General features: G+C 36.1%; 1 long non-coding RNA gene across 1 annotated transcript; it reads left to right on the top strand.

The window, feature by feature from the left end:
- The first annotated feature begins 217 nt into the window (after nt 1-217).
- On the top strand, nt 218-12,925 carry LOC119693134. Its single transcript, XR_005254478.2, has 3 exons — nt 218-514; nt 9,405-9,513; nt 12,425-12,925. It is a non-coding gene; the product is annotated as an uncharacterized LOC119693134 (long non-coding RNA).
- The last annotated feature ends 13,053 nt before the right edge of the window (nt 12,926-25,978 follow it).

Raw genomic sequence — 25,978 nt, 5'->3', positions numbered from 1 at the left:
CACCTTCCAAGGTTTTACACGTATATTTGTAAACATATTACGTAGTAAGTTACTTTTACCTTTAATACTATGTGCCACCAATAAATAATGATTTAATTCGAGATGGTAGGTCAAAAAATGCATCAAAAAAGTTATGTGCACCAAAAACGAATAAGTACATTATAATTAAAACCCCAAAACCTATCAATTCAACCGTAATCTAATTTCAATTTCAGAACGTCGCCGCGGCAAAATCAAATTTTAAATTTGGAAGCCTTCGAGAATCAAGACTAGTGATGTACCACCGGCCATGTATCACAGATAATGATTGGATACGCCACGCCTACCGCATCAATCAAAAACGCGAGGGTGGCTGACCGAAACCTGTTGAGCTCTTCCTTCACGCTTCTTCACCCCTTCGTGCCCTAGTACTCCTTGAGGTTCCAGGGGGATGGGAGCTCAAGTAAGGGTGGCCAGGAAGGATATTTTGCGAAAGCTTGGATGTCTTGTTAGACGCAATGTCGCGGGTGGCAAAGTAAATAGGTAAATTGAGTTTTTTTTTATTCGTATAGTTATGGTGTTGGAGTCGATTCATTGTTGTCCAAAATGTAGTTTAGCAGGAAACTTGCTGTAAAGGTAGCTTGACTCACCCGTCGTCGCGTCGGAAAAGATGCGGAAAAGTCATTGTCCCGAAAAAGGAAAGATCACTGATAAATTGTTGCTGCTATGCTGTCTGTAAAGAACCTAACCTACCAAGGTACTACTAAAATTAGGATATACAGTATTGTGCAAATTAATGTGAACACAAGTGAAAATTAAAAAAAAATACATTTATTAGTTCTAAAATAAAAAAACAGAGATATATTAATACAATTTAAGTTATTTTAATAGAAAATGTGTCCTCCCTGGTTTTTGTAACTTCTTCAACGCGTTTTGGCATTGAATCGACATGATTTTAACAGTTTTCTGATATTTACTGGTCTAAAAACTTGTATGGATTACAGCGTCAATCATTTTAGTTTTTCTTGTGCAATCCGTTTTACGAAGTCAAACTTTCATGATGGCCCACTTATTTGAATATACACACTTATAGCATCAACTTTTCTTAGTTTAGGGCTGTTTACAAAGAAGAAATCCTTACGTTAGTAAATTTTACAACAAAACGGCACATAACAAATAAATAGTTCTGTCAGCAGCCAGCAAAATCAAATAGCAATAAGAAAAGAATAGAATATAATAACAAAAGACGATCGAGGGGGTAATCCCCCGAGGGACGAGAGGGGGACGAAAATTAAGACTCGAGTAAGAAGATTACTCTATGATGTATTACGTGCTGGCTGCCGACAGAACTGAGCGAAGGTGAAGAAAATAATGTAGCGTTCGGTTTTCAAATTGCGGCGTTTTGTTTTTTTTTGTAAGTAGGTAACTCAAAAAAGGTTTTTAGGAATAGTCTTGAATTGATTGAAAGGTTTCTCTCAAATATTTTAGTACGCAAAAATTATAGGTTCAACAATAAAAAAAATTAAAAAATCTTAAAAACAATTGACAACTTAAAAATCCATATATAATAATGTACCTACCATGGTTTTAAAAATAATTATATCTTAACTTTCACTGATAGTTATAAAAATACTTACATAGATAAATAATACAGCCAAATAATGTATATTAAAAAACCTAACACCACCAGAGCCTCAACTCAAAGTATAGTATATTTCTATTTAGGTTTGTACTTTATAACTTTGGTACTTATATCTAAAATATTACTCAACTCACGAAAGAGTTATTACACACTTATAATAAATTCTGTAAACTGTAAAAGATGATTGTAAAACAAAAGTTTTGTTTTGCACTTGGAATAACAAATTGCTGCAAAGAAGTTAGGATTTTTCGTGTGATTTAAAATCACGAAATTTACATATAAATAAAGATCATATAAGTATTAATGAATGTATGACTCATCATTACAAAACCATAAAAGATTTTGAGCTCTTGGATGAAAAAATATTTTATCCATACATAATAAAATATTTAGGTATACAGCTTCATTTGAAACGTAGATAATATCTTCGGTTCGTATTGAACCTTATTTTTTTTCTATACTGATTTACCTACTGGTAGATAAAAAATAAATATGTTTAGCTCAAGCGTGAGCCGAGTAAAACCCTTAGAATTGTACGAACGCAATATCTTAGAGAAAAATAAATTGCTAACCCGGCAGGGCGTCCCACCTGACATATACATATTTATAGCGAGATATAGAATTGTTAGGCTGTATTCACAATTTCACAGGTATTTAAAAAGTCAGCAATAATGTCCTAAAATATAGGGTTTAATTTGTATATTAAGTACCTACAGTTTTAATTCGTGCTCATAATGAAAAGTGGTCTGTCGTGCCTAACATATAATTATTTAATCTTTATGGGGTTTCCTTCTTTTTTTCTTTGTTACAAAATAAAATTTTAACAATTTCAAGTGTGAAACTAAAACTTTAAACTATGCCACTGGGTATTTTAATTTACCGAAAGTACCGAAACCCTCATAGAGCCGATTATTCACAAAGATTTTGAGGTTTTAAAATCGTTATAATAATACAAAATTATTAATTTGGTGACTTCAGAATTGCTATCAATTATAAATATACATAACACCAATATTTATATTTCATCCCTCACATAAATGTTTTACCGATGAACGCGTCCTTACCTAAGCAAGCTAAGTCCCTATTTCCATACATATGAGGCAGACATCGCCGTCTAGCAACCGTGGCAGCGAGCCGAGTGCGAGATTTTACACCGTTCGAGAAGCGTCGAGTAGTAAGCGTCCACCTTTCGGCGTCGTACGCAACGGACGCATCGGATTCATAATTCTTTGTACAGAAATTATTATGACATTACGTCCTTTTTATCAGCATTGCCGATACATGTTTATCGTTACATTTACTAATGACAATCCATTAGGTGCGACAAGTTAGATGCCGATAGGTTGAAGTTTACCTTAAACGTGAATTTGTATGGCACGGGAGAGTCGCCATCTAGCGGTAGCTCCGAGCCATACCATTTTGCGTTAAGTTTCACTGCTAGATCGGTTAAAAACTTACACTAAGCCCTCAGAAACCGAAGCTACTTCGACATGCTCCTGTAGGTTTAGGGTTTTTCTAATTGGATTTCAGAGATCCCTTTCAGACTTGGGGTATGGTGTTTTGTTTGTTTTTTTACCAATAACTATGTATACAAGCAGTTATGTATGTATTGTATGAGTACTTGATGATGATGATATAAAATATAAATTATGTACTTACTTAAGTTTTGGACTACATAGTTAAGTAGACTTATAAAAAAATAAAAAATAACCGACTTCATGTAAGTGGCGTATGAGTTGGAAAGAAAATCTACTGTTCCATTCTAAAGATTGCTCAATCAATAGGATGGGCGACAGGCGACATCGTGATAGATATAAATAGTTGGTCAGGCCACAGAATAATAGCTAGTCATGCTTTTCCTAAATAAAGTTACTCAGTATTAACCTGAAACGTAAACTATAAGTTCTGATAAAATTCCTTGTCCTCGTTGCTAGTCCGTACAAAATTAATAATATTGGGGAAAACGTAAAATATTTTAAATCATATTTAACGCATAGTTTTTGCGTCTGGTGTTGAGCTTTACAAAGCATTTTTCAAGACTATATCCACCCCTGTTTATTTTCTTCTCTGGGATTTGGCCTAATTTACAAGCTATTCAAAGTTTTTTAGAAAGACTTTTTATCAAATGCAGGTTTTTCCAGGCTTTCGGAATAAAGAGAATAAATATCGCATTAAATAAATTGCACATTTTTTACCAGTGTTTTTTTCATTCAAAAATATCTCATGGTGTAGAGGTAGAATGTAAAAAGTGTTAAGTACATAATACAGTTTTTATAAACAATACAATTCATCTAGGCATCATCCATGAAAGTAAATACCTACTGGCGCTCAGAATAAGAACGATTCCACAAACCGCTGCCGCCTCTATGCTACACCATAGAGTTTTTCCTTATATTTTTCTGTTGGCGGATGATGCACCGTCATATTTTCCCGTCAGCCGCATGCGTGACTCGCTGATATATTGGCCGCGGCTTTGGCGATGGCGTTTAGATCAATTAACGTCTGTAAGATTTCACATCTTGGGGGACGACTGAAGATGGTTTCAACTCCCGGCTGAAAAAGATGGGTGTTATACATTTGAAATGGCATTTTTGTTTTGGGCTGTGTGGTGGCTACTAATAGGGTAGGGTGGATCGATTTAAGTAAATGCTGCTGTTTATTTTGTTTTTGTTGGTGTTAATCAAGGGTCATGTTCATAAAACAGTTCAGCCGTAGGTTGGTATTATAATGCTCTCTATATTACTTTTACTTATATTAAGTTGTGATCGAAGAGAGATGGCATCAATGTTTTAAGATGATTTTATACTCCATCCTAAAAAGTCTTGCTCATATCCTAAGTTTAATAGCCGAGGCACAAGAAAAACAACTTTACAGCGCGATCAGTCTATAAATTCAATTTCCTCCGAAGAAAAACTAGACGAAATACATGAAGCCATCTTAGAATTGGTAATTCACCGGGGACACGCCACGACAGCGTATCCATATAAGACTTTAAACTGACGTAAAATACATCCACAAAGGAGGAAAAAGTAATGCAAAGGAATCAGTACAAACTACTATCTCAAAATTGATCCTGCCACCTACGAACGAATGCCAACCTTAAGCCTGAAACGCTACGTGTAAAAATAGCATGCGGCATGAATTTTTAAATTGGTTTTCCACCGCGAGCGAAACTGAAGCCTGGGCTGAAAGCTACAGGGTCGGATTTGGGGATGTGAGCGCAATTTTTACTTTGTACCCTCGTGTAAGTTAAGGCGCAAGTAATATGGATGACGATGCGAAGTTGGTGGAAAGAAAGGGGAGAGGGGAACCCCCCAGGGGGGGAAGGGTCTGTTTCGGGATTTCAATAGATGTTTGAAAGTACGTGTGATTTAAAAGGAAGGTGTGTAGGTATGTGTGTGTATGGAAAACCGGCGAGGTGTTATTTTATTTGTGTTGGCAGCTGGATAAGTGAAGTAGTCGTATTTCGTGAAAGGAGATTTTAGGGAGCGAGAAAATGCACGTTTTGAATCACATAACTTGGATGCTTTAAAAAATACGCAAGAGTTATAGAAGGCATGTCATGGAAGAAATTTCCACTAAAATAGTGAAAATTTTGATCTCTACTCTCCAAGTAACATTAATTGCTAACATTCTATTCCAAACAATGTAGGTACCAATTTAAGTACAAAAAAAACAAACGAAAGGAAGTACTTACTCAAACCAAGAATATAAATGCTGCATTCACTTCTCTCCCTCATTAAAACATCTGGATAATCCATGTCTGGTCCATGTTATGATGCCATTTAATGATGTCATTAGGCAAACAAAAACCTTCTTTACCGTATTAAAGTATTCCCTTTACGAGAAACAGCAATAGCGACCTAGTGCCGCGAAGCTACTAGGTCGGTTTTCGTGTGAAAAACGCTGACAAATTCATCAGCTAAAAATCCACCCTTATATTTGCAGTTATTTGTCAAGCCCACTAATTGCCTGTTATTTTCGACTAAGAAAAGGACCCTTTCTTGACTTTTTCCCGTACATTTTTGGCTTGTTAACTTTTCATCTCGATTGGGACTAAATCGCCCGTGAACGGGATACGAAATTGATCCCTTTTGTACATAAATTAGTGAGCTGGGCTCGTATATTCGCTTATGTGTGTTTACGAGCTGTGATGGGTCGATAGGAAACAGTATAAGCCAGTATACCTGCCTAGATTAAAATATAGCTTGCCGAATTTGTATAGGTAGGTACTAACGCATCTTCTATCTTCATCATCAGCCCGCAATGAACCATCTACTGCTGAGTTGCGAATTTATAGAAAACTAGCTTTCTCGTAGGTACATACTTACTTTATTTCAATAATCTGACGTACACATTATTAATAGGTACCTACCTAGTTTATTAATTAGTAATAGAGGGGGGGGGACATACTTTTTACGACTTTGAGAGCTGATATCTCAAAAACCGTTCACTTTAAGAAAAATGTTTTTTAGAAAACTTTATATCATTTTAAAAGACCTTTCCATTGATACCCCACACGGGTATGACATCGAAAAAAAAAATTTCATCCCTCAGTTACATGTATGGGGGGCCCCACCCCCAATTCTTTTTTTTACTATTTAGTGTCATATTTTTGTAGCGGTTCATACAACACATATTCCCATCAAATTTCATCACTGTAGTACTTATAGTTTCCGAGTAAATCGGCTGTGACAGACGGACAGACGGACAGACGGACAGACGGACATGACGAAACTATAAGGGTTCCGTTTTTGCCATTTTGGCTACGGAACCCTAAAAACGATGTTCACCGAAAACGGTGTAACTGCAATTTGTTTGCTCATTGATTAGACTGCATAAATTAAGGGGAAATCTCCCCCGTTTTAATGTTTTATACCTACGTTTAGGTGTTAGCGACCTTGCCCTTAATGAACTGATTGGCCCCGTAGCCCAGTTTTAAGAGAATTGGGGATCTTTGGCATAATTGTTTTATGAACTATGCCTTTGTTCGCGAGTTTCCAGCTAGAGAAATGTCGTGTCGCCATTTTTATTTTATAAGGGTTGATATGTTGTGTTATTTTATATGTTAGATGTTTTGTAAAAACAAAAGTTAAATCAATATGGGTCTGGAAACATTCAGTGGTTTTTATTTAAAATCAGATACGAAACCACAGATTCGTTTATATTTTCTTGACTCGTTAAAGGCAGCCATCGATCAGCCGTATAGATGACAGCGTCCCAAAATTATTTTCCTTATCTCCGTCTAGCGTAACACTCAAATATGCTCATAAAAGTTATACCTCCCTGTCTTGGGGGGTTATTATTCATTTTTCTCAGTCAAACTCAGGGCAGGCCTAATGTGCCACTTCTATATTCAACCCCTACGCTTTTTTCGTGACCATGTTTTTTCGTACACAATTTTTCATGTTCTATCTCTCTCGCACTCGTGTGCAAAGATGTTTCTGTTTCGCTCGTGTTATCGCGCGGTAAGCATGGGGTGGTACAGAAAATATGATGCGTTCGGGGGTTAAATTGATTATTCGCGCGCGTGTGGACGCCATTTTATGGCGGTTTTGCGAAGTTTTTGAATTTGGAAACTTCAACGGTTGGTTAAGAGTTTTGAAGGCTAGGTTTTTCTTGAGTAACGAAGTTTGGAAAGTCTTTGATTGGTTTAGTTTTGTCTGCTATCTTTCTAATACAGTTTGAAGTGGTGCATTTTCTTAGTAATGGGACTGTAGCGTATCGAAACCAAATTATATTCTATTACATTTTTTGAAAAGCATTATGTAAAATAAAGCAAATTCTATTTTTTGGTATTTTCGGTGCATAGCGTCGAGATCATAGCAATAATTGGTAATTATCACCGTCCAATATTGGCCCAAAAACAGAACGTTTCTGAATTACATAATAATATGCAGAATAATTTATGTGAAGAACTTTTTTATTAAGGTGTCTAGTACTTGTAAAATGATAATATATATCATGATGCCTAGGAACCATTCTAAAACTCTCTCTCATGGTGATTTTACTTCAGATAATAAAATTCTAATTAGAATGTAATTTAACTGCTTACAGTTTTAACGTTACACACCTTTGTGGAAATTTATTGACGCTATAAAATAACTCTAACAAAGTATAAAGATAATTCCTAATTCTAATTCAAAACGGTCAAGCAGGCAATACTTTTTTGAACCATTTTATGTTTTGTTTTACTGCGTCTGTTTTTTTTTAATTTGATTAGTTATATCTTTATCCATTAGCGATATCCATTTATATCCACATTTTTGGCTATATTTTTATCCATTGTTTTTAAAATTGCCAGAGACGGAACATTTAAAAATCATAAGCTATGATAGGTATTTATTTGGCGGCTAGAGATATAACGCTCGACGACAGGTCCATAGAAATATATTGTTCATTCATTGTTACTTTAAGAAATAGAATAATCTTTGGAAAACTGACCGACCATAATACCAGCCAGCCCACCAGAACAGTTAGTATTCCAGTAGCTTCAGTATCAATATATCAATTACAGAACCCTAAAAAACGAAGCGAGCCTTGCGTGCCACCAGCTATCTGTCAAGCGACCAACGGCCATGTCCATTAACACCACACTGACCTGACATCCCGGACAAACGAAAACCAACCTTATGAACTATTAAATAAAGGTCACACTAGAGGTATTTAAACAGGTGTGGTCATCAGGCCGAAGGCACAATTACCTATTCAGATAGTGAAGATAACCAAAATGCAAATTAGATAACAAAAAAAAAACTGTTTTGTAATTTTGTTATGCGTTCACGCACTTTGATAGCTTTTTTAAATTATAATGTCGTTTTTTAAACTTGTTTATGGGTTGTTTTTTTTTCGTTTGTCTATTTTTGTATGGAGTTGACCGTTGCACTGTTGGAAGTAGGAAGCGGATGTTTCGGTCTGAAAAGTTTAGGTATATCTAGAATATGATAGGACTAGGAATGCCCATCATGCCCCGTATCACCCTATTCAGACGTGGCAAAAGCTAAATATCAAAATATTATGTGTATGCATTTATAAGTATTTTCATTTCTGACAGACTGAGCCTCACCAAAATAGTGTTTCTTCATTTATATTTTTTTTATTTATAAAAATATTTTTGGAATCTATAGTTGGTGCCTTTAGAGAATCGCAGTAGATAGGAAATACCTAGTAATAGTTCTATATTTTTTTTCACTTTTTACTATCTTGTTTACTATCTTTTATGCTTCGTAAAAATTACGTATGAAAATGAAATTAGTATTTATGCTTAAAATTAAAAGTTGGTACTTAAGGAGATTAACATAATTATAAATTTTGTCTGTATTAGGTATGCGTGGTGGGTTGTTCACACATTTGTGATTACCATCTACGGTTTGGGCGCGTTTAAATTATTATCGATAGGATAAATGGGAACCTACCCTAATTGTTCGGGCACATTATTAATATATTTATTTATATATTATATTTGCTTCTTGGTGTACAGTTTGTTGGTTATACCATAAAATATGCAACATTTTAAATAACTACCATTATCAATAATATTTAGGTATGTACTCTGGTACCTAACTTAAAACTCATACTACACTCACGAGCAAGGAAAGCGTTCTACTTACAAAATATCGACACCAAATTACCCCAACTTTTATAAGCATTTAATTTAGAATTTTGATCAATGTATGAGAAAGCTAGTATTTTCCGTTAAGGAGTAATTAGGGGTTTTTATAACTGAATCTTTTTCATTGCTAGCGAGTATATGTGATACTCATGTAAAACTCATTTGTTTCAGAAATAAACATGTGAAACGAGGCAACCTGTGAAGAAAACACAAAAAGATGGAAAGTGTAGTATGCTGGCGTGACGAACTCATTTAAACCACTTGATTAATGTTATAAAAGGTAATAAATTCACTTTATCATGCCATTAAAAACATAGTATCAAACATTATCACCGAGTGTGACATAACTAACCCATATTAATAAAGAATAGATGATATACCTACGGGTTTAGGTTCGTAGTTCGACTACACTGTTAAAAGCTCAAAAGCTCCCGGGTTCCAATCCTAACTGGGGACTTTAATCATTTATTTATATGTAAGTATACCTAAGTTTAAAGAGTTCGGGCCTAGCTCTGATCTCGCCTTAATTTCAATTCAACTGGTAGGTACCTTATTCACATACAAAAAACGTAATGTCATAAACAAATCCACTAAAAACTAACTTAATGTCCCGTTAAATGAACTTAACATGTTTTTAGTAGAATTAATTTATATTTCAAATATTAGGTAATTAACATAAAGCTCACATAGAATTACGCTCTCTATAATTTCCAAGGTGATTACAAACTACCCTTAAAACTCATCGTCCATTTATGAATACATTTTAATTAAATTAGGTAAGTAATGGTTTAACATTTGTGATAATATAATATTATACTTAATAGAAATTAACTACTTACATGTTTTTGATAGGTACCTATGTTATACTCTTAACGTTTCCTGTTTTTTTCTCATCCGGTTTGCTAAGTTGAATATAAAATTACATGATTGTGCACTTTTAGAAAGAAATAATAATACCTAATAATAATATAGGTACCTACTTACCTATAACATAATTCGATTACTGCAGAAAATTGCTTAAATATCATTAGGTGTAAAAAGTGAAACCAAAATCATAAGTACCTAATTACAAAGTTGTACCTATTTCTAATAATTATCCATAATAACTACCTACAACATAGTAGGAATTTTCGTCAGCACTTGACTCCAGAAGTATCGACTTTATCCTACTTTCATAAGGGTGATTTTTGGCTACAGCTGCAGTTAGTATAATAATTGGTAGTATTTCTGGTGACACGTGACAATTTAATGTGACAACGTAATTGTTTTTTTAAATTTTTCTTTGCAACAATTAAGAGGAATACAGACAGTTAAATGTAATAATTAGTTTAGTAGCTTTTTGAAATGTTATAAACTTAAAAATACTTTGTCATAATAATTCATACATTAATTCATAGTATTCCAATAAGCTTTTATCGACATTGTTTTTATTTATTCCTAATACAAATATTATATTTATTTACTTATCTTATTTTGTTGGAAGTAAATAATTACTATAATTTAACCTCTGACCTACCTATACGTAGCTTATTTAATTAATCCCAATAAGTCATGCTATTTTGGCGATCTGATAATAAAAATAACAATAATCTTTTAAAACGGTCACTCTCCCTATAGTCTACGCTGAATCCATGCTGAATCAAAGCATTTGAAAATAACGGAAATATTCCTTACACTGTTATAATAACAAGACCATTTGGAGACAAATTCAGGCAGGTGCGCGGGGTCATTACATAACTTTATTACTTTTCTTCCCATTCATTATGGGCGGCCATCTTGCGAGCGCCATATTGTTTTTAAATTTATTACGTTAATTACATGCTGACCGGGCGCGATTGAAAAACTGTGTTGCCACAAGAAATAACCTTTCGCATTCGATGTGTGTTTGCGGAATAAATTTGCTGAAATAATAGTCGGTAGCTTTTCAAGTGACAAGTATGAGTAATTAATTTTGATGGTAATTAAGTAATAATGTTAAGGTAAACTTGTTTGGAAGAGTCCATAAAGTTATCAAATTTATTACTGGCTGGAAAATAATTTGAGCATTCTCCTTTCATTAGCCTGGTATAATTACTTAGAGAAATAAAAAATACTCACCATAAGGTTCTAGTAACGAAGAATAAAAACCTCTTTGGACAGACAAACTTTTTGCGGGTCGCGTCGAAAAAGTTTGTGAATCAAAAAATGCAAACTCCTTGGAGGCGGGAATAAGAAATTGAATTAATTAGTCAATCAACAGGTGACTCGCCTTGTCTGCAGTTGGGGATGTCTTTAATCATTTTACTCTCGTTTTGCCGGAGTTAAGTTAAACGGGTCTTAGACATGGAAATATTCAGATTGGATATTGATTCTGAAATATTTTTTTAAAGTTCGTGAATTTTTGCATTAATGGTAGGTACACACCAGACTGTGTGTACAAATTATGTTAGTAATTATAAAATTGGAAAGGCACAATAACTTAGAAGTTTTTTCATCCACATTTTTCCTGCTAGCTTTAGCAGATCGTCACCCCACCTAGCTGGAAACCCAACTCCCAAATAGGTTTTCATAATTATTTGCCAAAATATTAGTAGGTACTTATATTATATTGTTTTACGCCGCCTCTAAACATTTTAAAGCTCACCGTTGCGTTTAAAGGCATTTTATTTTGTCTCAAGATTTTCCTAAATATCCTGTTTTCAATTCTCAGTCTGTCTCCTGCAGTTTCAGTGATTACTGATTAGATCCAGCCTTATTACATCGGCTGATGGCGTAAATGCAGCGGCAAGGAATGAAATAACAAGACTTGTTTTCATTTATTTGGTTTGATTTTCATTATGGCCTTGTTTGGTAGCTGTGAATTATAACTTCACCGTAAAAAAATGTTATTGTACTTTGGTGCTCCTCTGGTATGGCCAATGTCTAGAACTTCGCCACCAGTAGAATAAGAATGTCTGTAAATTATACATACATCCTTACTAATCCTTATTTTATTTTTATAAGAAAACTTAACTATATGACAAAAATACATTAATTAAGACTAAATATAAAATAAGTTTAACAAGTTTCACTATATTACTTTGGTACCTTCCACAGAAACAACCCCTTTCAAATATGCAGGCACATAAAACATCGGGATACCGTAATAAATGTCGATTTATTCTAAAACAAAATAAACGGGATTTATGAGACATTTTCTTTATTGTCCACAGACAAAGCGGTCCAGACACTTCCGGTGAGCGTAGCTGTTTCCGGCTAAAACGACGCCATCTTTGAGAAAAATACCGGAAATTCCAAGAGTTGATGCTGGTTTTGTTTATTGAGAAACATAATAATATGTATTATTATACTCACTTATACCTAAAATGATAAGTTCTACCAATAGTTTAAGAAACTTTAGGTATGTAAGCTATAAAATTTACTTGGAAATTATACAATCTCATGAATATTTGAGTAAAAAAAACCATTAACCGGGAACCAGAGACAATTTTGTTTCTTATTTATATTAATGCTAAACGACCACACTTCCCAAAATTGGAAGGAGGCTGCGCGAAAAATAAATTCGAAAATGGAACGGGAGTTTTTTTTTCATAACGCTACATTAGTGTTGGTGCCACAAGTTATTTATGGTAGGCATTTCGTGAATTTATGTCTTAGCCGAAATGACGGGGGGCTGGCAACCCCGTAAGTAAAATGTCATTTGGTGTCCCTTCTCTAAGATATTAGTCGTCATTCGTATGTATTAACTGCAGTGAGAATACTCCGCTGGCTCAGCGACCCAAAGTGGATCTTGGCCTCCGACATTAAAGTGCGCCAATCTTCTCTATTCTGTGCCAATTCTGACCAGTCGGACACTTCCAGCTCTTTCAGGTCTTTGGCGACTTCGCCCTTCCAGCGGTATCTCGGCCGCCCCACCGGGCGACGCCCAGAAGGTTGACCAAGATATGCTTTTCTTACGGCTCGATCCTCTCCCATCCTCTCCACATGTCCTAGCCAGCGGAGTCGGGAAGATTTTATTTCTCCGATGATGTTGGGCTCGGACACTATATTTTTTTTTTACTGCAGTGAGAATGGGTGAAAAAAGACGGGTATGTCTGTAATGTGGCATGGGATAGATAATTTGATTTCCTTACCATGCGGTAGCTATACTTGGATGTTGTTTTACACTCACGAGCAATAGAAAAGTTCCAGGGACAATAGCACAAAATTACTTCTAAAGGGAAAAGCCTAGCTTAATATTGAAGAATATTTAAGAGATCGCTCTCAGCGATAAGGCCGCCTATTGTATATTAGTTCTAGTCTATAAGTATGTTTTTTGTATGTTTGATTTATGTGGTGTTCAATAAAGCAATATTTTCTTCTATATTTAACAGCTCATGAGAAATGATTAAATATTGTGTTCAAATTAAATTTAATGATTATGTTTTCATATTTTGGGGTTATTTGGTATAGCCATTTTCAATGCTCGCTAGTGCATTATCACAACCTGCTCTCATCTCATCGTGCCTAACCACCTCTCCTGCCCACAAAACCTACTCGTACCGACAGCAGAACAAAGAGGCTGCCAACCAAGCAGTACCGTCAGCAAAAACCTCTCGATACGCTTTGAGAGAGATGCAAAAAGAAAACGCGAGCGTGCCATCTTTTGTTTTGTAACAAGGCGCAAGAGAGCCGCATACATGAGTGCGTTCCTCTCTTTAATCCGGCGATTTTTCTCCGCTGCCAAAGGAATTGCGGGCCCCGGCTGTTAAGGGGGAGTTTTACTGCATCGACAACTGTAAATAAGTAATTCCTCCACTCACGAGTAATGAAATACTTAGATCCACTTACAAAATTCAAAAGACAGTAAATAGCGGTTTTTTAAATACACGTAACAAAAACGTAATTAAAAACAAATTACGTTTTTGGTTGACAATATTCTGATGCGCTGTTAGGTTAGGTTAGGTTCCATTGAGATGTAAGTGCAGGTAAGTACTTACATCTCTACAGAGAAGATAGAATAGGGGTAAGTAATCATGATGATATGCCATCAGCAAGGTTGCGGGAAAACTGTTCTGTGGACGAGAGGCCCAGACAAAACGAGGCGACAGAAGATTGATCATAATCATTAACAGGACAGAACAGTAAGTATACATACATAATTATGTCCTTTCAAAATGCTTTCTAAAATATAAATTACACAACAAAAACATATAGTTTTTAAGTAAGTGAAAGTATGTATTATAAAAAAACACTTTAATCCCAAAAGAGCTTCCCCTTAACAAACAATTTCTTCTCGAAGGAAGCCCCGTGCCGTATTACAGTATACTTTATAGTCTGCAACATTCAGGGGGTAGCGGGGGGGCATGGGGTAGGGCAGGGGAGGGGGGGACGTAAATAACACTTTAAACTGTCCGTAATATGTCGCACGGGGGTTACTCTATATTGAAGAAAACCGAACGAACGAGAGCTAACGGGAAATCAGCACTTTTTAAACAAGATAGAGTCGTGACTCGCGCAGCATCGCTCTGACCCCTTAGCATGAATTTTCATCGTGAACGTGACGTAACATTACTCGATGAATTTTGTAGGGAAATTTTAGTTTCGTTTAGTTTTTAGTTTCAGCTACCGCTACCGACCACCAGGGCTGCTGTTCATATTTTCATACAAAATTACTCGATGAACTCTACTACACGTTTATGCTAAGGGGTCTGAAGCTTCGTTTTTCGTCGTATAGAGTGAACCCCCAATAGCGCACTAAAGCGATACAGTTTAGTCTATGAATAGGTATTGTCTATATTATTATGTTGTTCAATTGGTCATGTGATGCTGTTTTGTTTAGGTTGTTCGGCATTTACAACAATAGTAACATGTTAAAGTACAGAATAAGGAGAGGGTTCAACTTCATAAGCAAAGGTTCACATCACAGGTTCAAATCGATGAGTGGTTTGATATCTCCATAAATATCGTCTTCAGAAGGGCTATTACGGGGAGCAATTAAGATTTGTCACGACTTAGTTGCGCCCCGTGCTATCCCTTCAGGTAGAGTGATTATGAAAAAAAAAAAAAAAAAAAAAAAAAACACGCACTCACGCCTTGTACTAATGTACTCCCTTGCGGGGTAGGCAGAGGTGCATTGCTGCACCCACTTTTCGCCAGAGTGTTATGTTAGTCCCAATGTAATAGGGGGCGGGCCTATTGCCATTTTACGGGCACATCCAAGACCCGGGAACAAATATCTGTGTTTAAACAAATATCTGCCCCGGCCGGGAATCGAACCCGGGACCATCGGCTCAGTAGTCAGGGTCACTAACCACTACGCCATTCGGTCGTCAAGTGATTATGACAATAATTATTATGCTTACCCCCAAATTCATAGATCTTTTAGTTACTTTACCAATCGTTTACAAAATAATGACGTTGTGATATAGGTACGAATTTTGCTTGACACAGAGTCGAAACTCGTGTTTAATTTTGTTTCAAAGTCATTGTAGTAAACTTCAACGGTCTAAGAATTTGTGGGTAAGTACCTACCTTAATATGGTTAAATATCTTCACATAATACAGTTCACTTTTACAGCATGAATTTCTTATAATAACGTATATGACAATGGTAGGCATACACTACATAGGTACTTATAAAAAAATATTCTGTAATTTTAAATTGGGCATTGGCAAAATACATAATTATAACCCTGCAATGCCCTGCATATTTTTACGATAATTGTAACTACCGTCGTCGTAAGTCATTAGTTCATTACACTAATTCACTTACAAAGTATCTAACTACAATGTTGCATGTCTAGTATTTGAAAGGAAAATGGTAAAATAGTAAATCATTACTTACTATTATAATAGTGGCGCGTGTAATCAAATTGAGCATACTTTGTTGATTAGCGGCCATTCATGCATAAATAATTATTAGACAATTAATAGCAAACAACTATACATAGGTACATGTATAGTATTGTACATAATATGTAGTAGATGTACATGCGACTACATAAGTGATATTTAAAATTAAGAAATGTAAATTAAAGGAAATCCATAATTTTCATTGGATTTATAAATTTTAGATCTTGATAAAAAATAACTTTAAATATCCATTTGAATAATTGGTCCATCATTTAACGAATAGCAGAATATAAAAAAATTATGCTATTCGAAAATAAAACTACTTTTGTCCATCAGGATCGCTCACCCGCTATTGGTCAATAATTTTCATAGGCCATTTCAATCAAGTAAGGGCTGTGAGGTTGCTGAAAACAATCAGGTTTTTATAATAACTTTATTTTAATAACTGATAATCACATTAAAGCCAAATAATACTCTTAATTTTCATGACTATAAAAATGGAATGTGACTGTATATTGAATATTTTCAGGAATAACAAGTATGTAATTCAGTAAGTATATTTTTTGTAGCCGCGTAGCGTTTGTTCCCGCCTCGTGAGCCGTCGGCAACTTCAAAGTAAAGATCCGTCGGCACTTTGATGTTTTCTGCCGACGGCGAGGTTTTTCTCCCTTTGATATCGCCGCTTACATGCAGATGTAGAGTTTTTACGTTTCAGTGATGTAGAAAAATGTTTTAATAGTATCAAAACAAGGCCTCGAACTCGAATGTCTCGATAGTGCTAATTTATTTTTTTAAGTTTTTTTTATAAGTAAGTATTATTGTTGTAAGCTGTGACAGGGTTTTTTCTAATTTTTAAATAAGTAAGTATTGAAAATGTATGTGTAAGCAAATACTTATTTCTGTTTCAAATTATGAAAACCTCCTATTAATGATTAGACAAAATGCTGAATGAAAGAGTTTGTAGCAATAACGAGGAACTGAATGTACTGAAACTGAAACACTCGTCATTCACATTTCAGTCACACCTTGGGCCTACCTAACGTACATCTTCAGTGTCATCACTAATATACTTATAGTTACATATCTGTAGGTACCTGTTACTTACCTGGTACGTATAAATTAAATTTAGAAACCGACCATTGACCGACAAAAAAAATCAGCTACAAAAGTATACATATTACACATCATCTTTATGCAGATTCACCCTTGTGGCATCCACAATTACACACGATAAAGTGCGATAGATTGTTTAGTAGAGATCGACATACATTGCTGTCTCTATCTATTGTATTAAACAAAGTGTCAACCGCTCTTTAATCAAACAAGCATCTTTCGTCACTAAAATGAAAATTTGCACAAAAAAAAGCTCAAGAAAGTGTCAATTCAACCCCACCATTAACTGGGCCAATGTACCAGGAGTGAAGAACTGGGTGAAAAGTTCACAGCTGGTCAAGGTGAAGGCGAGCTATTAACGATCTCCACTTAGAACAACTCGGCGAGACCGAGTGCGACGTCTTAAGATCTGCTGCGTGCCTATGAGGTCTTGGTACTTTGGTATTATTTTCTTACAGATAATAATAAAATGGTGAATGTTTTTTTTGATAATTATAATGTTAATCGCCATACTCAAAGACATTGATGAAATTTAATGGTTATTTAAGAAAAAATAACACTTGTGTCAATAAAGTCGATCAGGTATTTTTTAATGAATAAGTACTAGATAATTATGTAAAATGGCGTCTCTGAGTACATCAGTAAAACTCTATTATTATTGTATCTGTAAATAAAGTTCTCAATGGTAAATGAGATTCTCAATAATCTCAATTGATATTCTACCTAAACTACATAATTATAATAAAAATTAATTATATAATAATAGCTACATACTAATACTCTTAAATCCTATTTCAAGTTCGATTCACATAAGATTTAACTATTATAAATCGTGAAATATTCATACGATAAACCAACACTACTTCACATCCAGGAAATAATTATATTTTTCAAACAAAAAAACCCTAACAATAGACGCAAGTATCAAGTTGGTTCGTTCGCAGTACACAAAGTTCGCTAAGTAATAAGATAATGAAGAACGCCGGGGTCGGGATTCGAATTAAAACGAGGATTGTGTGCACCGCGCTGGCGGGGCCAGGGTGTACATACAAACTTAGTTTTCTTTATTTTTGATGTTTTTAATTTTTGTGTTTCTTTTGAGGACTTTGTGCCCGCAAAAATCACGATATTGGGTTTGGTATATGATAAATTTGTCTGAAATCGCCGAAACTACGTATACAACATGTTATATGTAAGCCCGGGAAAGATAGGAGAATGACAAAATAATGCATCGTTTTTAAGTAATACTTACAGGTTCTAAATTATGTTTAAATTTAAATATATGGTAACTTACCTACCTACCTACCTACTTATTTTACAAATTAATGTCAGAAATTATAATTTTATTTATCTAGAAATACCTACTAGTTGAAATGAAAGAGAACATCAACATACTTATTTATACTTAGACACGAGGAAGTCAACATCCAGTCACAGACACAGTGTATGGCCGTGCAATCCAGACGTACATCATCTCCTTGTTTATTTAATGAGCGAATCAGGAGACAGTGACGTCATGACAGCGGGTGCGAGAGAGACAGACGATTTCAGCAGAACTTGTAGAAGTTTAATTTTACATGAATATAATTTATAGGAAAAGTTATTAGGAAAAATATGATTGAAATAACTTCTTATTTGGTTTAATTTTTATTGATCAGAATATAAACAGATGTTGTTTTTGTGAAGTAAGTAATTCATCAAAAACGGTGTACTCGTAGTCGTTAAAAAAAAAAAACTTTTTTTTACATCTGTACCTTAGTTTCAATTTTTCCAGTTTCATACTTGAGTTAATCTGACTAAGTACGAACTAAGTCCTAGCTTAACATGACTGTCTCAGGTATAAAACTGACAAATAGTAGCTTAATACTAAGCAATTCTAGAAGGTTACATTCCTAGCAGAACTGGATTTTTCATTCATTAAAAGTTTTCATAAAAAAGCTGCAAGAAGGAATTTCCATTGAAGATTTCCTCAAGAAACTCAAACGAAAATGAAAGCACAGCGATGAAAGTTCTTAGTTCTAACTAGAAACAGTAAAAAAAATGTAACCATAAGGGAAAAAGATGGTTGTCATAAGTTTAACGTGTCTGTGTATCTGTTTTTGTCTGAGGCAGTGTAACTACCAAACGGCTGAACTGATTTTCGTTGTTGCGCCGAGGGTATAGGGTTTGAAACCCGGTCGAGGCAAAAAAATAAAAAAGTAACATACCTAGGCATGTATTTTGTTTGTATGTTCAATGAAAATTTCGAACCCTAATAATGTTATCGAGACTGAGTACATCAGTATGGTTATATTAATTTTTCAGTATGTGTAATTGTGTATAATTATTTATTATTCTTTATGACGCTATGTATATTGGAACGGGGGCGAATAAATACATGCGATTTAGTAATTTTCTTTCCATTTCTTGTTGATTCCGTTTCGGCAGGCCTAAACCCATTTTCCTTCTTTTAACATTCGTGGAGTTTAGTGCCGGACCCATAGTAATGTCACCGTCAAATATTTATAGAACTACCTTATTTTTAAAATTAATCTACCGGTTAACAACATCACATAGTATGACATCATTTGTTTAAAGCTCCTAGGAGATCCCAAATATATATACTGGACGACGGACTGATTATGATAATAATACTAGTATTTTATTTTATTTATTCTGGAAAACAATAAATATTCTTACAATACGTTCTCGTAAGTAAGCCACAGATATATATATATATATATATATATATATATATATATATATATATACTGCTACCGTACCACCATTGCTAGCCTGTCATCTGTCAGATCCACGTAACTTATGTCAGATTTGACAAGCGAGTGACGGATTGATAATTGCTAATTTTCAGTGGTGGTAACCCCACAGGTAATAATAATATGGGTGCGTTGTGCAGACGCTGACACACCGGCTGGATAACAAGATGTACAACACACTTGTGCTACACACGACGTGCCGACGACTTTACAATAATTACTAAAGAAGCGTCATCAATCATATAAGAACAATTTGGTAATTAAAGTAAACATTTGCTGCGAAGCTGTAGGTAACTTTCTTATTATGACAAAGAGATAATGACATAACGATAACCAACAAGATTTTATGTAACAAATTGTTATCCAATTAGAAAAGCCTTTACACTTTACCCCCGAATCATAGAGCTTTTTATAGCTGTCCCCGCGCGCTTCGCTTCGCCTTAAAAAGTTTTCCCGTGGGAATTCCGGGATAAAAAGTAGCCTATGTTCTTTCCCAGGGTCTAGTCCGTATGTATACCAAATTTCATTCAAATCCGTTCAGTAGTTTTGGCGTGAAAGAGTAACAGACAGACAGACAGACAGACAGACAGACACAGTTACTTTCGCATTTATAATATTAGTTAGGATACAAATTTTTACTTTACGACTGACTCAAACAAAGGTCCAAGCTCCTGTTATTCAAGTAATTTGTAAACATCTTCTAAAATTAAAATACGTCTATAACTTCGGAAGTCAGACTATAGATACGAGCGTAGCGTTTTTCATAAGGCTCCGATCACATTAGGCGGCTGACAGGCGTCCGTATTATTGGATCGGGCGGACTCTTCGATCCGTTGCCTTTTTTACTTTTTTTCATCCCCGTCTCGGGCTTTTTCCTCTTATTTATTGCTTATACGAAAACGGAATTGGATATTTGTGAAAGGTTTTCTGTTTGGTAAATGAGAAAATATATTTAAAATGTATTTCTTTTTCCGTCCCGTTTGGACTGCAGCTCCGGATTAATTGAGCTCGTTTTTTTGTATGTGCGAGTATTAACAGGCTGGCAATGAAAGTAATTATCCATATGAATAGGTCTCTAAGTATATCATAACATTTAATTATATGCAGTCGTATTAAGCAAAAAAAAAATACAACGAACAATTCAGCAAGAGAAGCCATCTCATCCAGCCGTTTCCACAATAATTACGGCGAAGATAATGACACTGAAATTGTAAATGAAGGGTTACAGCTCTTTCACCGTTTCCGACATAAATCCATCTCCGACATTTTTCGACAGAAACGCTACTGACAGTCAGACTTTTTAAGAGGTAGTCTCATTAGTGGTTTAAAAAAAAAGAAAATGGCGACGCGACAGCGTCAAGAGAGATTTTCGACTCAGCGCAGCGTTAATTAAAAGATTTTCGGATGTAAGTTGGCATAAATAGTTCGCTGCCATAGCTTTTCGGATTGAGCGTCAGAAAAAAGTAAAGAGCGTGTTCGAAATTCAAATTCTTAATGGGAATTCGTCAAATGTGAATTATTTGTAGTATTTTTTTTTCTTATTAGATAAACTAACTTCTATGAAGTACTCAATAGATTAATTAACCCTATAGCTAATAAATACGTAGGTAGGTAATCTATAGATTTGTTAAAAGGCCTACCTTATTTTTTTCTATTAAGTCCCTACCTAATACTAATAATAGAATAGAAAAATAATCATCAAATTAAGTCTGAATCCCACAAAATTATGATTGAGCAGAAAACTTTTTACTTTGGGCGTATCCTAAATCCACCATGTCCTTAGCTAATTTGAAACTTTGTAACACATAACACGCAGGCTAGGATTTTCCCCAAAACTTATCTACGGAAAGCCACGGCACAATCCATCATCATTATGCCAAAACTCCGTTGCCGAAATTCAATAAAAAAAAACTTTCCGTTTCACCCCCATCTAGCGGCGGAGACGCGAAGCTTGTCGTCCCCCCGCCTCCCCACGATCGTATCCCTTTTTTCTTCCTTCCACACCCTTATCCGTACCTGCGCTTTCTTTATCCGTCGGGTGAACTTTTTCTTTACTTCCATCTCGCTTTCGCTAGTACTGGAATATAGGGAGGGATGGTATCCTGTCCCTTTCGCGCGCAAAGAAAAAATGTGTTTATAAAAAGGAGAGCGCAGATGTGTTTGGGGCACGGTTCTATTGGACGTATTGTGGAATAATGTTTCATATGCGGAGGGGTGTTTTTTTGTACACGCGTTTGATAAAAAAAAAACTGCACCCCTATATAGACGTATACCGCTTTCCTTTAGGTACTTACGGATATATTCGTTTTCCAATTTCGATAACAAAGCTTATTCGTATTTTTGCTTTTTATTTTTCTTTTGTTCGTCTTCGGATAAATAATTGTGTGGGGGCAGTAATTCGTTTTGGTTTTCATAAATTTCGGAAGGTGAAGCCTTGTGTCTTCGGCGGGGTGGATATTCATTTTGCTGATGATAATTATTTTCAGAGGGCTCGTGCGTGGATGCAGTCACTTGAAATTTTAATTAAATATTTTGGAAAACGAGATACCGTTACATTATATTCCTTGCTACAAACGGCAGAGCTTTTGCCTAGCAACTTTAGCTGCATCCCCAGTCGGTCAACAGTTCACTATTATTGGTAGTTTAGTATGCCGAATGTTCAAAGTTCGCTAGTTTGGCGCTCACTCCATGCATTGCAGTGTTATGCGCTCCTAGTATCAAGCGTTTATAAATGGATGTAAAGTGCTTAAGTAAGTAATATTAAGTACCTACTTATGTCAGTTTGATGTAAACACCGAGGAATATAATATTTGTCAGTTATTTGGTAGTCTTTGGCGATTGAAGTTCGGCAGCATAGTATATCATTGGCATGACTTCTTGTGTAGGTAGTAGGTAGGTACCTACTTATACTTAGGTATTATAGACGTCCCTGCAGTACTCGGGATTTTAGGCATACCAATCGTGGTCACTAACCACTACACCATTCGGTCGTCATTCATTCATCATAACACAACATGAACATTAAACCCTCATGCCAGTAATCATCTCAGAAAACCTGCATTTATATATTTACTAGCTGTGCCCGCGCGCTTCGCTTCGCCTTAAAAAGTTTTCCCGTGGGAATTCCGGGATAAAAAGTAGCCTATGTTCTTTCTCAGGGTCTAGACCATATGTATACCAAATTTTATTCAAATCGGTTCAGTAGTTTTGGCGTGAAAGAGTAACAGACAGACAGACAGACAGACACAGTTACTTTCGCATTTATAATATTAGTTAGGATAGTTAGGATTAAGACACCTTTAAGCGTGCCTATAATAGACCAGTGAAGAGCGATCCTAAAGAAAATTTAATAACGAACAGTCAGTAATGGTCCAGTGGGGACCCTTTAGCGGTAGGTGACCATTGACACCGCATACAGGGTGTTGCAAAATTGATACTCTAAGTTCAACGACATTTAGAAATTCGCAACATCACATCACGACCCATTACGTCTCCAGTGCTGGGGCACGGGTCTCCTTAAAATGAAGGAAGGGTTTAGACCTAGTCCACCACGCTGGCCAAGTGCGGGTTGGTGGACCCCAACACAAGCAAGCTTGTGCTGAGAGAGTTGTCGGGTAAGTGGGCAACCCGACTGTCAGATGTTTTCAAGCTGCCTGAAGGCCTGTGGCTAGGCTTAACGACTCGCAAAATTCGCAAAAACAGAATGAATTTTTGTAATTTTTTTATTTTTGTATTATGTTTCTCCATATAACCTTTGAGGATTACGTGAATATTTTTTTACTATCGAGATGCCAAAATGACTATATTTGCAACAACTTTGCAACGGTATAAAGACAGCAGATTATTACTTTAACCTACCCCTCTGGGAGAGACATGCGTGAGTATTTTATTTATTACTAGCTGTTCCGGGATAAAAAATTGCCTATGTTCTTTCCTAGGGTCGAAGATATTCCGGACGTCAGTCTAGACGAGATTAGTATAGCTCTCAAACAGCTAAAAAACAACAAAGCTCCGGGAGATGATGGAATAACGACAGAACTTCTGAAAGCCGGCGGTAGACCGATTTTAATAGCACTTCGGAGGCTGTTTAATTCCGTCATACTCGAAGGCACAAGCCCGGAGGCATGGAGCAGAAGTGTAGTGACTTTGTTCTTCAAGAAAGGCAACAAAGCCCTATTGAAGAATTATAGACCCATTGCACTTCTGAGCCATGTGTACAAGCTGTTTTCGAGAGTTATTACGAATCGTCTCGAGCAAAGACTCGACGACTTCCAGCCACCCGAACAAGCCGGGTTCCGAAAAGGCTATAGTACCATAGATCATATACACACGCTTCGGCAGGTTATACAGAAGACCGAGGAGTATAATCTACCTTTATGTCTAGCGTTTGTGGACTATGAGAAAGCCTTTGATTCTATTGAGCTCTGGGCGATGCTTCAATCCCTTCAGCGGTGCCATATAGACTATCGCTATATCGAGGTGTTGAGATGTATGTACAATGCTGCCACAATGTCAGTTCGATTACACGAACATAGCACAAAACCGATCCAGTTGCAAAGGGGCGTGAGACAGGGAGATGTTATTTCTCCGAAACTGTTCACCTGTGCACTGGAAGATGTTTTTAAGCTTGTAGAGTGGAAAAGACTGGGCATTAACGTCAATGGCGAATATATCTCTCATCTACGATTTGCTGATGACATAGTTATTATGGCGGAAACGCTGGAGGAGTTAGGCGAAATGCTCACAGACCTCAATGATGCCTCTAAACAAGTTGGGCTGAAAATGAACATGGACAAGACAAAGGTCATGTCGAACGAACATGTTTCATCATCGCCCGTAACTGTAGGAGGTGTCACCATCGAAGTTGTCGATCAGTATCCCTACCTAGGACAAGTGATCCGATTAGGTAAATCCAACTTCGATAAAGAGGTAGCTCGTAGAATCCAACTCGGATGGGCAGCGTTCGGGAAATTACGACACATCTTCACTGAAAACATACCTCAGTGTCTGAAAACAAAAGTTTTCAATCAGTGCGTGTTGCCAGTGATGACTTACGGAGCCGAGACGTGGTGCTTCACCAAAGGGCTTATCCACAAGCTCAGAGTTGCTCAGCGTGCTATGGAAAGGGCTATGTTAGGCGTGTCCCTGCGAGATAGGATTCGTAATGAAGAAATCCGCAGGAGAACTAAAGTTACCGACATAGCCAAAAGGATTAGCACGCTGAAGTGGCAATGGGCTGGCCACGTAGCCCGCAGAGCCGACGACCGCTGGAGTAGAAAGGTTCTGGAGTGGAGACCCCGTGTCGGCAAACGGCGTGTCGGTCGCCCCCCAACCCGTTGGTCTGATGATCTGCGGAAGGTAGCGGGAAGCCGCTGGATGCAGATGGCGGGTGACCGTTTGGGGTGGCGATCGTTAGGAGAGGCCTATGTCCAACAGTGGACTACAGAAGGCTGAGAGAGTTTCCTAGGGTCTAGACCATGTGTATACCAAATTTCATTCAAATCCGTTCAGTAGTTTTGGCGTGAAAGCGTAACAGACAGACAGACGGACACAGTTAATTTCGCATTTATAATATTAGTTAGGATTAGGATTATGATTGATTACTTTAACTGTCAGCCCCAAATGAATAAAGAGGAATAAGATTGGTGTGCGTACCTATTTGTTTTTAAGTAGGTAACACCTTTATATTGAAAAAAAGGTTCCACTGAAAAAAACACCAAATTACTCCCTAACGGAAAAGGCTAACTTAATGAATCTGCAACATTGAAGTACATTTAACAGAGCATCAGGATATTATATACCAACTAAACACGGCAACATTTTGTTAAAATTTTAAATAAAATGTTTGAAAGAAGGGTCGTTTGGTGTCTTCATTTTGTGAGTGGAACTTTTCCATTGCCCGTGGGTGTATAATGGCAGAACAATACGACATCGAACATCTTGTCAAAGTAAAATTAACCTACCGCACAAAGAGGAGTAGATTGATTTCAATCTACCCACATCCAAATATTAAAAGTGTTCAACCAATATCGAACACTACCCAGAAGGTGTAAGTATACAAAA

Source organism: Plutella xylostella, chromosome 29, assembly GCF_932276165.1.
Source record: "Plutella xylostella chromosome 29, ilPluXylo3.1, whole genome shotgun sequence".
Taxonomy (NCBI): domain Eukaryota; kingdom Metazoa; phylum Arthropoda; class Insecta; order Lepidoptera; family Plutellidae; genus Plutella; species Plutella xylostella.
This window is presented reverse-complemented; position numbering and strand designations above follow the sequence as displayed.